The sequence below is a fragment of the Rhinatrema bivittatum genome, chromosome 2 (assembly GCF_901001135.1).
Source record: "Rhinatrema bivittatum chromosome 2, aRhiBiv1.1, whole genome shotgun sequence".
Classification (NCBI taxonomy): Eukaryota; Metazoa; Chordata; class Amphibia; order Gymnophiona; family Rhinatrematidae; genus Rhinatrema; species Rhinatrema bivittatum.
Genome location: NC_042616.1, coordinates 202,065,295 through 202,080,330, shown reverse-complemented (window position 1 = coordinate 202,080,330; position 15,036 = coordinate 202,065,295).

Here is a 15,036-nt window from a genome sequence, read left to right as displayed (position 1 = left end):
CAATCATGATTGTATACATTTAACTACTGCCAATATTATGTTAAGCCCTTTTTGATGTATCGCTTATATAATTAACTCCCTTTATTTCTCATATCTCTTGTAATGAATATATATCTGCTTGGAAGTAAAAGCCCTCATTATACATTGTTTCTCACATTTTTTTTTCTTTTTTGTTATTGTCAATGTTGGACTGTGTTTCTTCGACAAATAATTTGTCTTTGTTTGAAATCTAAAAATTCAATAAATAAATATAAAAATTAAAAAAAAAGATTTGTTCAGCTAAATTTGGACTTACATAGTTGGAAAAAATACAGATTTAATATTTCTGCCACATTCACCACTGTCGATTTTTCTAGCTAAAAGGTTAGGAGGTAATTCTGAAAGGAGTTATATGTGTAGATATAACATATTATTGTAGCAATTTTCAAAAACCTACTTACATTTGTAAAGTGTATTTACGATGTAAAACCCAAGTAATTTCTTTGGAAAATTACCCTTTTAGGTCGATAAATTGGGGGCATTTGGGGCAGAGCTGACATTCGGATAATGCCAATATTTACCTTTAGCCAGCTAAGTTATCTAGATAAGTCTGTTCATACTATGAAACAGTCCTAAGGTTATCTGGATAACTTTGATGTATCTGGGTATGTTTAGTAAAGAGGTGCTTCGGGTAAAAATTTTGTATCTGGCTTTGTTTTAGGCCCCCCCACAGAAATTTCATTTTTCTCATGGTTCATACTTTTTTTTTTTTTCGGGGGCCCCAATTTTCAGGTTAGTGCACACTAACTCTGGATAGTGCGCACTAACCTGGCAGAGTTAGTGTGCACTATTGGGAGTTAGCGCGCACTAACTCAAAAATGAATTTTTTCTGAAATTTTCTGAAATTTTGGCAAAAATCTATCGTTTTTCGGTTCTCCCGAATCATTCCGAATTAGGCAATTTGTTTAGTAGCACAGCCACACTGCTCTATATCCCATCTAAGCTAAGGTATCTAGATAAGTTTAGGACTTCCTCACAGCACAACCAGTCTTAAGATACAAACTTAGGACCTGATTTACTACGGTTTTTCACCCATTCTGTGTCTACGGGAAAATGTTAATAAATGAGACCTTTAGATTGTAAGTCTTCTGGGGATAGGGAAATACCTAAATGTAATGCCCGCAAGATCTAATTGTCTTATCTACTAATTTTTATGCTTTTATTCCTCATGCTCCTTTCAATAAGTGTTTCACTTACATTTTATCAATGAAAATTGTGTGAAACGGACTTTGTCTTGTGGCCTAATGGGGCAATTTTCTGTTGAAATATGGTCTCAAATAATAACGATTTATGAATTTGTATCTTCTGTCTCCCTGCTTTTGTGCCACACCATGTTTAGGAGCTTTTCCTGGACAGTGAGTGAGTAAAGTTATGGGCAATGGTACTGCAAAGGCTGTAGTATGCCATGGCCAGCTTGCTCTAGATCAGTTTTCTGTAGCTGTGCCTTACTATCAGAGATAAAGCGTGAAATGAGGATGAAAAATGCAACTAAAATTTAGGGATATGCAGCAATTTTTTTTGTTTGTTTCATTTTTAGTGCGCACTAATGAGAATTAGTGTGCACTAAAAATGAAATGAAAAGAAAAGCTAAGTGGGGGGAAAAAAAAAGCGAACAGAACAATGAAATCATATGAAATTGTTTTGGCTGTATACCCCTACTATGATTAATAAAAGAGAAAAATAGGAAGCCTTTAGAAAATGTAATTACTGTAAAAACATAAGCACATTAATGAGGGGAGGGGGTTGTTTACCTTACTCAAAAGTTGAATGAAACATCCATACTTACCCCCAGTCCTCCACAAGGCAATAAGGAAAAGAGCTTTTCTGATGCATTGCCTATACAAAAAATTGAAAATAAGCATTCATTAGAAATAGGAAAAGAATCCTTAATTTCCTAGTTAGGTAAAATACTGTGCTGCAAATTACCAAGGTAAGTTTACACCCATAGGGGGTAATTTTCAAAAGGATTTACACATTTACAGGTGAATTTTCAAAGGAGTCACACATGTAAATCTAAGATATAAACGTAACAATTTTCAAAGCCATTTAGCCACATTAAGGGCACCTAAAACAGGTAAAACCTATTGCCAATTCAATGGCATATACTGTAGCAATTTTCAAAAGCCCACTTAGACAGGTAAAGTACATTTATCTGTGTAAAACTCAGTTTTAAGTGTGTAAATGCCTTTGAAAGTCAGGCCCATGAAACTGGGCTGCACAAGTGTAAATGCATGTTACACGAGAAAGTGAGATTTTGAAAATTATTATAATATATGCCTTTGAATTATCATTAGGTTTTATATGCATAAGTGCACGAACAGATGAATATTCAAAGGTATTATGCATGTAAATGTAACATACTATCATAGCAATTTTCAAAATTCATTTACCTGTGTTAGGTTTTACCTGTGTTAAGTGCACTTAACACAGGTAAACCTATTGCCAATTTAGTGGCATATATTATAGCAAATTTCAAAAAGCTACTTGCATGGGTAAAGTACTACAATATGGGGCAGATTTTAAAAGGTATGCGCACGGCTTACATTTGTGCGCGCTACTCGGTATGCACAAATGTATGCCTGATTTTATAACATGAGCGTGCCGAGTCCTCGGGGAGACGAGCTGGCTTTCCCCGTTCCCTCCCCCTCCTCACCTTCCCCTCCGTTCCCCTACCTGTCCCGACCCCCAGCCCGATAAAAAAAAAACCCTACAACTTTATTTCAGAGGCCTCTGGCCGTGCCCCCGCCTGTCCCCAGATTGCCCATTTTTCAAGCCCTGAGACTTACATGCATGTAACACTTTGAAGATCTGCCCCATGTGTAAAACCTAGTTTTATGTATTTAAATACTTTTGACAATCAGGCCCAATTAGTGCACAAATGGGCTTTTGAAAATGGCTATGATATTATGTTACATTTACATATGTAACACCTTTGAAATTTACATCCATAGATTTTTGGAAAGATGCAGAACATTTGAATATAACAACTAATAGGGCCATAGAAATAAAAAATAATAGTAGGATAAACAGTAGTAATATTTAAAATAGAACATTACAGTGTACTCATAACTGTCTAAATTTAAAGGGTATTTCCTAGTACTGTACTATATTTAGGTTGCCTAAAACATTGACTACAAAATACCATAGAATTTAACATACCATGGCTTTGTGTAACTACATTTAAATCTTAGCTATATAAGTAGCCATTACAAAACCATAATACTGACCAACCTACAACATATGGTATAATGTAAAAATATATATTCTTTGAAAGATAAATATGAAAACATCCCCTGAAATATGCACATTCTAGTTTTGCATTAATTCACAATTTACATAGTAAAAGGATAATTATTAAGCATATTAAAACGTATTATTAAGCATATAAAAACGTAGCAGCTAAGCAAGCTACATTAAGTGCTAATAAACGAGAGAGTCCATCAAGCTAGTTTGAGAGAACATTGCACAAATCTCTTCTTTGGGTGAGTTTCCTTTCTCTGCAGGTCATCAAATGTTCACAAGAGAGCACAGTTCTGTTCGTACGTCTCACATTGAATGTTAAAGTGGCCCCTAACTCCTACATTAATACCTAAACTGCACCTCGAGTTACTAGGTGGGCCTCCCATAGAGATATAAATACCTATATAGGGTCAGGGCATTATGGCTAGTCAGTCTCTCTCTCTCTCTCTTAGTGGTTGTACATAGGAAATACCACATTCTGGCACTTATCAAAAAGTGATTGCAATTTGCAGTAACATAGGTATTAGCACAAATTGCAATAAACTCCCAATTACCAAAAAACACACCCCTTTTCCCATCACATGCAATATTTACTGCATTTTGATAAATCCAGGCCTATGTTTGTTTTCTTTTTAGTATTAGAATCTTGGTTTCTTGTCCTTCCCAACGCAGCCTTTGGGGTGAAACATGGTATCCATGTCAGGGGACAATTTTTTATTGTATCAACTAATCAATTCAAGACTTAGGAGTTTCTTTTGAATAAAGATGTAAAAGACTATGAACTTGTAGGACTATCTCATTTTCTCTATGCTCATCTTTGTGTTTTGATAAGTACAATCTCTGTTATCCAGAAAAACTATGGGCTAGATTTTAAAAGCCCTGCGCGCTTAAATCCTGCCGGATTTACACTCGCAGGGCACTTGCGCGCCGGCGCGTCTATTTTGCATAGGCCGCCAGCACGCGCAAAGCCCCGGGACGCGCGTAAGTCCCGGGGCTTCGTAAAAGGGGCGGCAGGGGGAGTGTCAGGGGGGCGGGTCCGGGGTCAGGGGGCGGTACGGGGTGGGTCCGGGGGCATGGCGATGGTACGGGGCGGGCAGGGAGGGCGGTCCTGAGTCCCCCGGCACTGCGGCCTGTGCTGAGGGATGCGAGGCGGCGCGCGCAAGTTAACTCGCCCAACAAAGGTAGGGGGGGGATTTAGGTAGGGCTGGGGGGTGGGGTAGATAGGGGAAGGGAGGGGAAGGAGGGGGAAGTGAAAGGAAAGTTCCCTCCGAGGCCGCTCTGATTTCGGAGCAGCCTCGGAAGGAACGGAGGCAGGCTGCGCGGCTCGGCGCGCACAGGCTGTTGATTTTGCACAGCCTTGCTCGCACCGACCCCGGATTTTATAAAATACGCGCGGCTACGCAAACAAAAGTACGCACACGTGTATGTTTTTAAGATCTACCTCACTATCTTTTGATTAAAGTTGTGTTTGATTAAAGTTGTGTTTCTTCATGTAAGGACCTTCTGAGTTCCCTACTGAAGTTACTGTACCTGGTACAGGGATTGTTTTGGTGCTTTCAAAGTTCTAAGGCCACCCCTTTGGGAAATTATGGCAACGACATGATCCAAAGAAGAGGAATAGAGACCCTAGAAAAAAAGTAGGAGGGAACCAGAGGCAAGAGTCTCAAGGAGGAGATGGTGATAACAGGAGTTGTTCTTACAAAAAGGGAGAATTCCTATGTTTCAGTTAAGGAACACTGAGAAAAATTTCTTAGGTTAGAAGGGCTCACTGAATGGTCTCCAGAGAGCTGCTAGAAGCTTGGAGCAGATGCTTGCTGTGAACTGAAGGGTTGAAGGAGTTAAGGGTTGTAAGTACCAGGTACTAGCCATTCCCCCACAAACACCACCATGCAATCTTGGTACACAAACAAGTAACTAAGGAGACAGCCAATGCGAATGCAGAACCATACCTCTAACTAATGTACTGCTGCCCAAATGACACTTTTTAACTTATTGGTAAAATTTTCAGTTAGTGCGCACTAACTCTGAAATTAGGGAAACCTGATATAAATGCCCCATGAAGCATTTTAAAAATGAAATCAAACAGATAATGTCCCGAAACAAACATGACACAAAAAAATCAATGCACATTCCTAACAGTCGGCATTTAGCCTGATAAGTACTTACCAGGTAAGTACTTACCAGGTAAGTACTTATCTAGCTAAGTGGTGGGTGGGAAATGGCCCACTCCTGAAGTTTAACTTCCACCCAATGAGAGAGAATCTCTCAATGATCCCCTTCTTGTTAAGATATAGCAAAAGCAACTAAGGATTAGGAGTGAGCTTTCACTGCGTGAGGATTTGTTAAAGGTGTGAAAAAAGTCAAGGAAAAGAGCAGCAGTATTTCAGGGGTAGAGATTCATCCTAATGGTTAGAGCATTAGTCTGAGAGCTAGGGAAATCAAGGTTTGAATCCTACTTCTCCAGATGACAATCTTTATGATCTTGGGAAACTCACTTCACTAAATCTACTTGAATTTGTAACTTGCCTTGTTGAGCTCAGGTTAAGAAAGTGAGTAGGTAGCTCTCAAATACATGTTACCAAATGAATTAAACTAGTATCCATGCATAACAAATGAATTAAACTAGTCTAATAAAAAGGTGTCCCCAACAGTTTATTAATGACCCTCATGTTCACATTTTTAAGAGAGCTATGAAATCAATCACATTATTTCTTTCAGATAAGCATCCTGGAAATCCAGGTGCTAGAGAGTAAAATAAATACAAGAATGTCTTCTTTTTTCCTTCAGTATTTTCACAGGTGTTGTAATAATAGGCAACTTTGTGGCATTTTATGTTGTTAGAACTGACCATACTAAATGGGTCCTTTACATCCTCATGTAATTCCTCTTCCTCAAAATTCCCTTATCCTGCCCAGGAATGTGCATAGAAAACATTTTTGGTTTGGTTCATTCATTTGGTTTGTTTGGCTCAGTGATTCATTTTGTTTGGATCCCAAAATTTCATTCATTGAATTCAGTCATTCATTTTCCATTAAAGTCAATGGAGGGAACAATAACATAAGAACATGCCATACTAGGTCAGACCAAGGGTCCATCAAGCCCAGCATCCTGTTTCCAACAGTGGCCAATCCAGGCCATAAGAACCTGGCAAGTACCCAAAAACCAAGTCTATTCCATGTCACCATTGCTAGTAATAGCGGTGGTTATTATCTAAGTCAACTTAACTAATAGCAGGTAATGGACTTCTCGTCCAAGAACCTATCCAATCCTCTTTTAAACACAGCTACACTAACTGCACTAACCACATCCTCTGGCAACAAATTCCAGAGTTTAATTGTGCGTTGAGTGAAAAAGAACTTTCTCCTATTAGTTTTAAATGTGCCACACGCTAACTTCATGGAGTGCCCCCTAGTCTTTCTATTATCCGAAAGAGTAAAAAAACGATTCACATCTACCCATTCTAGACCTCTCATGATTTTAAACACCTCTATCATATCCCCCCTCAGCCGTCTCTTCTCCAAGCTGAAAAGTCCTAACCTCTTTAGTCTTTCCTCATAGGGGAGCTATTCCATTCCCTTTATCATTTTGGTAGCCCTTCTCTGTACCTTCTCCTTCGCAATTATATCTTTTTTGAGATGTGGCGACCAGAATTGTACACAGTATTCAAGGGCACCATCTGGCCCTGAGTACCATTTTGTTTACATCAAATATTGTTGCCGGTCTCAAGGCTAGCTGGCAACATGTTTAAAGTGAAGCCAACAGGGTAGGAATGACTGGGGATTGCTCCTGCTCATTTCTATGTTGAATACCTGGGGTCCTGGGGGATGCTATCCACAGCTTTCTTTGGGGAGAAGGGGTGCATAGGAGCCTGGGAAGACTCCAGTAGGGTGTGAAATGATGCAAATTGCCCTGAGATTTTCCTTTTTCCCATAGGTTTGCCAGACTCATTTGACAATTCCAAAGCAAGTACATCAGAAGTAAGTGGAGATCAATCCTGCCCTGAAAATGCTTGGACTACTTCAGATGAGCTAGATAGGAGAAGGGGATACTTGGGAAGGAGGTATGCATCTGAGCTCAGAGCTATTTGATGCCTTTTTTGTTGGGAAGGAAGACAGATCCCCAAACCAGTGCTAGCCTTATTTGGGCACATTTGACATAAGAGTGCTGGTGTTGTGGATGTGAACCCTTGGGCCGAGGTGGAATCGGCACAATACACAAGGAGGAGCCCTGCAGGTTCCCACCATCAGTAGGTGGAGCTGGCTGGAGCAGAGGCCCAACAGATTCAGGATGTGGTTAGTGGCGGGAGGAATTCACTCATTGTCATGGTTCAGGTAGTGGTCAGGGCAGGCAGAGTTCGAGCAGTAACGGTAAGCAGGCGGAGGTCAAGTAGAGTCGGTGTACAATCCAAAGTCAAAGCCAGAACTCCAATCCGATGGGGCAATTAACGAAGAGGCGACGGGAGAACAAGGAATCAGAGGAGAAAAACTGGACACTGAAGACAGACAAATGGAAGACTGACCATGAAGACAAGATCTCAGAAAACAAAACAGACTACTAAGGAACCAGGAACAGACACATGATGGAAGCAGGAACCAGGAAGTAAGGATCAGGAACCAGGAATCAGGAATACAGAGGTTCCAATGAAGTCGACCAATTGCCAAAGCATTGGAGTGGTGTCCAGGCAGGCTCTTCATATAGGAGGTCCCATGATATCATCAGAGAGCACTGTGGTGGATTTCCCGCCATGGGCCCTTTAAATCCTAGAAGTCAGGCATGTGCGCTCCTAGGAAGGCTCTGCAGCAGGACCCCTTTCAGCCTCTGTGTCAGACTAGTTGCACTGCAGTGGGCATCTCCGTCTCAGCTGGAAGGATCTGTTGCACAATGAGGAAGCTGTCGAAACTGACCCGGGCTGAAGGTAAGCTCAAGGGTCTGTGGGGCAGACCTTCAGTCTGTTGAACACAACATTGGGAGGAGACTTGGGTGCTATTTTTTTTTCATAGTATTGCAGAGGAAAGAATTCCACTGCTGACCAGCTTTTTCAAACTTTTATAGAACCTCCACTGAGGGAGAAGGAATGGATGTAATGGGGTCTCTATAAAAGATTTTTAAAACTGGCCAACAGTGGAATCCCTTCCTCTGCAATGCTATGAAAAAAAAACATTTGCACCCCTTTCATTCCAACCTTCTTATGTGAAATGTGCCCAAGTAAGGATAGCAGTAGATGAGGGATCCCCAGCTCCTTCACTCCTACGAAAAAAAATGCATCAGTCAGGAGAGGGGGGACGTCTGAGCTCAGATACCCCCTCCCTCTGACGTCCTGCTCTCCCAAATGCCCCCAACCTCTTTCTACCCCATGTGAAGTAGGCCAAATATTTTCAAACAGATACAATCCCCACTTGCTTCTGCCATAGTTACTTTGAGTTGTCAAATGACGCTATCAGATCTGTGGGGAAAAAAAGGGAATGCCACATCAGCTCGCATCATTTGACACCCAGTTAGTACCGTCTGAAGGCCTTGTTCACAGGATTTAGAAATGAAGGGGTTATTGCACCTCTGGACTCCTTAATTTTGGACAATTGGGCCAGGAGAGAGAATGGGGTGTGGGCCATGGAGCATTCTATTTTTTGGATCATGGGACAGAGAGGAAGGAAGCATTGTTTATCCGTGCACTACAAGATGAATTTTAAAAGCCGGGCTTGCGCCAAAATTGGGATGTGTCCACCCGATTTCAAAAGCTGCTTACATGCGCATTCATTTCCCGATATGCGAATATCTTGCTTGGAACAAAAAAGGGATGTGGTGTAAATGGAGCAGCCAAGAGAAGTGCGCACAAGTTCTTAGGCGCCTGGTCACGTGCCCAGGTCCAATGTCACGTAACTTCTGCTATGGAGGAGGTATAAGTAAAACAGAAATGGGCATCTCTGAGTGGTTTAAGGGGTCTGGAGTAACTGAGGGGAGTGCAGGCTAAAGAACCAGGCAGATTATGAGGACCTAGCTGTAGTCTGGTTGAACTGGTGGATGAACTGATGAAATTGGTCAAGGCATGGACGCGTGCCTGTTATAAAATTCTCCCACTGAGCGGCTCATTGCCAGTAGGAAAACAGGGCACCTGCATACGCCCGTCTAGGCTATTTTATAACGTGTGCATATCTTATAAAATTTCCACTTCTTTGGGCACACGCCGACACACATCTGTCAGTGTTCGCTCTCATGCCCCTAGTTTTTAGAAGATCCTCCGGGATGGTGGTCTGGTTAATTTTGGGACTGCTATTTGGCTGACCATATTTAACAGAGTAACTTTGGTCAGCTAGCACTGATCTGCTAAGATTTAACCCTACATCCAGGACCACCTCTTTTATTTCTGGTACATTTTATGTGTGCTATGATTTTCCCCAAAACTTAGCAGCTTACCAAGGGGGAAATTAAAACAGAAAGTTGTGTCCCGCTAATGCTCAAAGTTATCCAAGTAAATCATTTAAATATCAACTTCAAAATGTTTAGCAAAACCACAGATAGACAAATTAAATAAACAAAAAGGGCCAGATTTTAAAAGGGTCACGCGCTTAAGTTAGGCGGTTAACCCTTAAACCCCCCCCCCCCCCCGCGCGCGCTGAGCCTATTTTGCATAGGCTCGGCGGCGCGCGCAAGCCCTGGGACGCACGTACGTCCCGGGGCTTTGCTAGGGGGGTGAGTGGGGCGGCATGTCGGGGGGGCAGCGCGACGTTAGGGGCGTTCCGAGGGGTGTTCCGGGGGGCATGGTGCCGGCCCGGGGGCATTCCAGGGGGCATGACCGAGGCCTCCAGACCAGCCCCCAGGTCGGGTGATGGCGCGGCAGCGGGATATCGGAGCAGGCGTAACTTGTGCGACAAAGGGAGGGTGGGTTTAGATAGGGCCGGGGGGTGGGCTAGGTAGGGGAAGGGAGGGAAAGGTGCGGGGGAGTGGAAGGAAAGTTCCCTCCGAGGGCGCTCCGATTTCGGAGCGGCCTTGGAGGGAATGGGCAGCGCGTGCAGGGCTTGGCGCATGCAAGTTGCACAAATGTGCACCCCCATGTGCGCACCGACCCCGGATTTTATAAGATATGTGCGGCTACGCACATATCTTATAAAGTACCCGCGCGCTGTTTTTTAAAATGTACCCTAAAGAGTTGAAAAATGTCAAGGAGAGTAGTGCCAAGGCAGACACAACTCACCCATGGAGTGCTTTAAAGGAATTTCTATATGCAGGATAAGATACAGTGGGGTAGGTATTGAGAGGCCAGCCAGATAAATTACAAGACTATTCAGTGGCTGAATGGTCACATGTACACTCATTTCCTACAGCACTGTCATTTAAGTGTAACTCTCTCTTCAGGGACCTCCTGGAATGCGGGGGCATACTGTTGTCCCCAAGGCCACTTTCTCCCGACTCTCTCTTTTCTCACACTAACACAGTCCCTGTGCCCTGCAGTGCTGAGGTTCTTCTGACAGGGAGGAGGATTCAACCTCCAGGGCCCTAGGCTCACAGGGGTGGGGACCAACACACAATCTGTCCAACTGTTTCCTCTCAGAAATATTCATCTTTGGGAGATCCTTGCTTTGGGGCCACCTTGTAGTCTTAAAAAAGATGCTGGACACACTTTTGGGGTGTTTCAAAATAAATTTACTGCAACAAAAAATACTTAATTTGCCATTTATAAAATAAGAGTTGTACTTTCTCAGCCCATATACTCACGTATATGAGCCTTTTTGTGTGAGCAACTCTTAAAATTCACCTCAGTGTGATTTAGGACTGCCTTTAATATAGCAAAATAAGCTGCAAAATGCCCTCTGAAGGCTTATATATATGATGGAATTAATTATTTTTATGTTATTGTTTTTATGTGAATTGTTTGTCATAAATTTTATGAATGTGCTTATTGTTCACCTCCCCGAACTGTAGGAAGGATGTGAATTATAAATCAGTTTTACATAAATAAAATAAAACAAATAATCCTAACCTAGGCCAGCCTTAAGTTAAGCAATTTAGTTAGTGAGAGACCAAGTGTGCCCCTCACATAAGAAGCAAATATTAAAGTGTTAACACAGGACATGAAGAAAGCGACCTGTAACTATGACTGTAAGGGCTAGTTAAGATTTAATAAGAGACTCAATCATCTCTACTATTATATAACTGAAGATAAAAAGTTGTGTTAATGTGTATGAACATACAAGTCAAAAAAAGGAGTAGACTAAATCAATCGAGTATTAATTTTTAGCTCTTCCCAGAAATGAAAAAAGTGAGAATAATACGTCCATTTTTCCATGTGAAAAATAGGTATTATTATGCATTATCCTAGACCAGTGGTTCTCAACCCTGTCCTGGGGACCCCTCCAGCCAGTCGGGTTTTCATGATATCCACAATGAATATGCATGAGAGAAAATTTGCATACACTGCCTCCATAACATGCAAATTTCCTCTCATGCATATTCATTGTGGATAGCCTGGCTGGGGGGGTCCCCAGGACAGGGTTGAGAACCACTGTCCTAGATGAAGGACATAAAATATATTACATGACAGTACATTGAAGATCAATAGAACTGGAAATTTCATCATAAACTTTTCAGCCTAAATATTCTAGAGGCTATGGGGGCAATTTACAAACTTTCCACATTGCTGCAAAATCCATGGTACTCTTTACCCTGCACCAGTTTTCAAAGGAAAAACATGTATGTACCTTCATTTTGAAAACTGTCCCAGGGAAAAATATCCACATACTCGTACCTGCTTTTTCTGGGGATGCTCTTTCCAGCCAGAACTGCATGCATAGTTTTGGAAATCCAGCACTATAAAAGCTTAGAAATATGCTGGCAGAAAAGATCATGTGACCCATTTTGCCTGATCATCCACTATAATTCATCTCATTCTTTGAGATCCCATATGCTTGCCCCATTTCCTCCACTGGAAGGACTTTCCATGCATCCAGCACCCTTTCTGTAAAGAAATACTTAGATTAATCCTCAGTCTACCCCATTTCACCCACATCCCATGACCACATGCTCCAGAGCCTTTTTTCCATTGAAAGAGAACTACTTCCTGTGCATTCATACCTCAAAGGTATCTAAACCTTTTTCACATCTCCTTTATTCCACCTTTCCTCTAGGGTATACATGTTCAGATCTTTAAGTCTGTCATGATACACTTTACAACGAAGACCATAGACCATTTTAGTAGCCTATGAGTGCAGGTTTTTTTCCGGCAAACTAAACTTGCCCTGGGAATGTTCCATTACAATACAAGGAAAATTATGTGCATAATAGGAATGTGAATTTGTTTCAATTGAAGTTCAAAAGTATGACAAATAATAGCAATTTGTTTCATTTGGGTGGCCCTCCGAATGAAACAAACTTTATTTGTTAAATTAGTTTGAAATTAATGCATCAAGCCTAGGCCTAGACTCAAGGCTGGGACCTTGCCTAGGGCATAGGCCAAAGCCCAAAGCAGGGGCTATGACCTAGGCCCAAGCACAATGCCAGGGCCAAACCTGGGGCCTTGGCCAAGACCCAAACACCCAAATAGGTTCTTACTGAATCCATCAGGTATCTGATGGTGAGGCAGGGCCTCTGCCCCGGCCTGATGCCAGGCTAAGCCCGGAGGCTGGGTCCTAATGCCTGGGCTTCAGCCTAGGCCCAGAACCTGGGCAAGCCTGTCTTGGATGATGGGTCCTGTGATGGGGTCTCGACCTGGACCCAGGCCCAAAGCCTCGAGTTACCTCCCCTCAAAGTTACTGACAAACCCTGTGGGTCTGTACAGACCCCTTCTCCCATTCACCACTGCTGACTCTGGAGGCAGCCATAGTTGAAAATTAGTGGAAACAATTTATTAATTAGGCCACAAGCCCCACCCCTAAAACCTCCCCTTAACTTAAAAAATGGGAGTCCAGGAGGCCAGAACCCCCATCCCACCATTAGTCACAAAAATCTCATTGATGGTCCAGTGGGGGCCAGGAGAACCACCTAGGCATCTGGGATTCTGGGGTTTGGGGAACCCACCTGGAGAGCAGCATGGGACTGTAAGGCAGGACTCTGGACAACACAAGGACTGGTCTTCTGCCTAGCCAGCCCTCTCCCCTGCTGAATGAGCCCTTGGGTTCTGGGGGCTAGTAGGTTTCTGTGGCGGCCGTACATTATGATGAGTCTGTACAGGCTGGAACCAGACTAGACTAGGCAAGGCATGGCTGAACAGTCACGGCTGGGCAGGCAATATTGAGCAGGTGAAGCTGAGTAGGCAGGGCTGAAGGCAAGGCTTAGATAAGGCATGCAGGGTATGGCAGGCTGGACAAGGCATGGCTAGGCTGGATACTGGCAAGATCTGGAACTAGACAAGACACTGAGGCAAGGCAAGGTAAAGACAGGACTTTGGTATAAATAGTAGTATAAATAGGATTGGGCAGGATACTAGAATAGACAGGACTAGCAGGACACTACAAGACTAGGCAAGGACAAGACCAAACAAGGCAGACTAAGGCAGGAGTTAGACAAGGCACACAGGGATAACTCCGAAAGGAGAACATAGATGCCAAAGGCAACAAGGCAGAAGGCTCATAGGTTGCTAGGCAATAGGAAGGCCTGGAGAGGCCACAAAGCAGGGTACAAGACAGTGGTTTTCAACTGGTGTTGTGACACACCCCCAGTGTGTCACCAAGCACATTCAGGTGTGTTTCCACACTTCTTGATCCCCCACTGGTCCAGCTGGTTCCCTTTACCCCAGCGAGATTCAAACTCTTCTTCCGCCCGGGCGGAACATGGCAGGATAACTGGAGTCAGCCACATCAGCAGCATGCTCTCTTCTTCCTGACCCTGCAGCCCAGAAGAGGACGTGCTGTGCAGCTGCTGCGTGCACAGGAAGAAGAGACCATGGTAATTTACAAGTGCGGGCAGCATTGGGCTGGAGCAAAAGGAAGACCAATGTCAGTCCCCGTGGCTGAAGGGATGCCTTTTTCAAGGCTGTGAGGGTTAAAAACTTGGCATCCATTTTCATTACTGGCAGATGGCCGGCTATGAAAACCGATGCAGAGTTTACTGGCGTCGGTCTTCATAACCGGCAGCTATCGTGGGGTTCCTAGCGCGACCCCCTAATTTGTATATTGCATGGCCGACTTACGTGAGTCCTACATTTTTGCGTGCAAAATATATGCGAGTATATTTTTAAAATAGGTAGGAAAATTACACGCGTTCAGTGCATTGATATATGTAATTTCAATGCATTGCATGTTTTCAAATCTAAGCCTACACAAGCGAGTATGTTGCTGGATAGAGTTAAGCGTATTTTATAAAATGCGCATATATCATAATCGGATTATAAAATACTTGCTGGGATTTGCTCAGGACCATATACATTCGTATGTGCCACTGCATGCAGTTGTTTGACAGTTATCCTAATACTGTTTAGGAGAGCTTGTTTATCTCCATAAGAGAGAAACCACACAACAATGGTTTGACTCTATTTCCCCTGGCATTTTATTTCATAGACTGCATTCTCCTGGATTCTGTGTGCATGTTTTAAAGACCTCCCATATTATCTGGGACACACATTTTGCAAATATCATTGAGAATCTGAGCAACAATTTCAATTGTATCTAATTTTGGGGTTCTCATTCATCCTGACAATCCGGTATGAGAGGGCAAGTTTTAAAGCTGTTTCCACAGGTAAGAACAACGTTTACTTGAAGAAATGTGTTTAGATATTGCAACTCCCTCACTGCTGATGAAAGTACACACGCTGTTTGCAGCACATATACT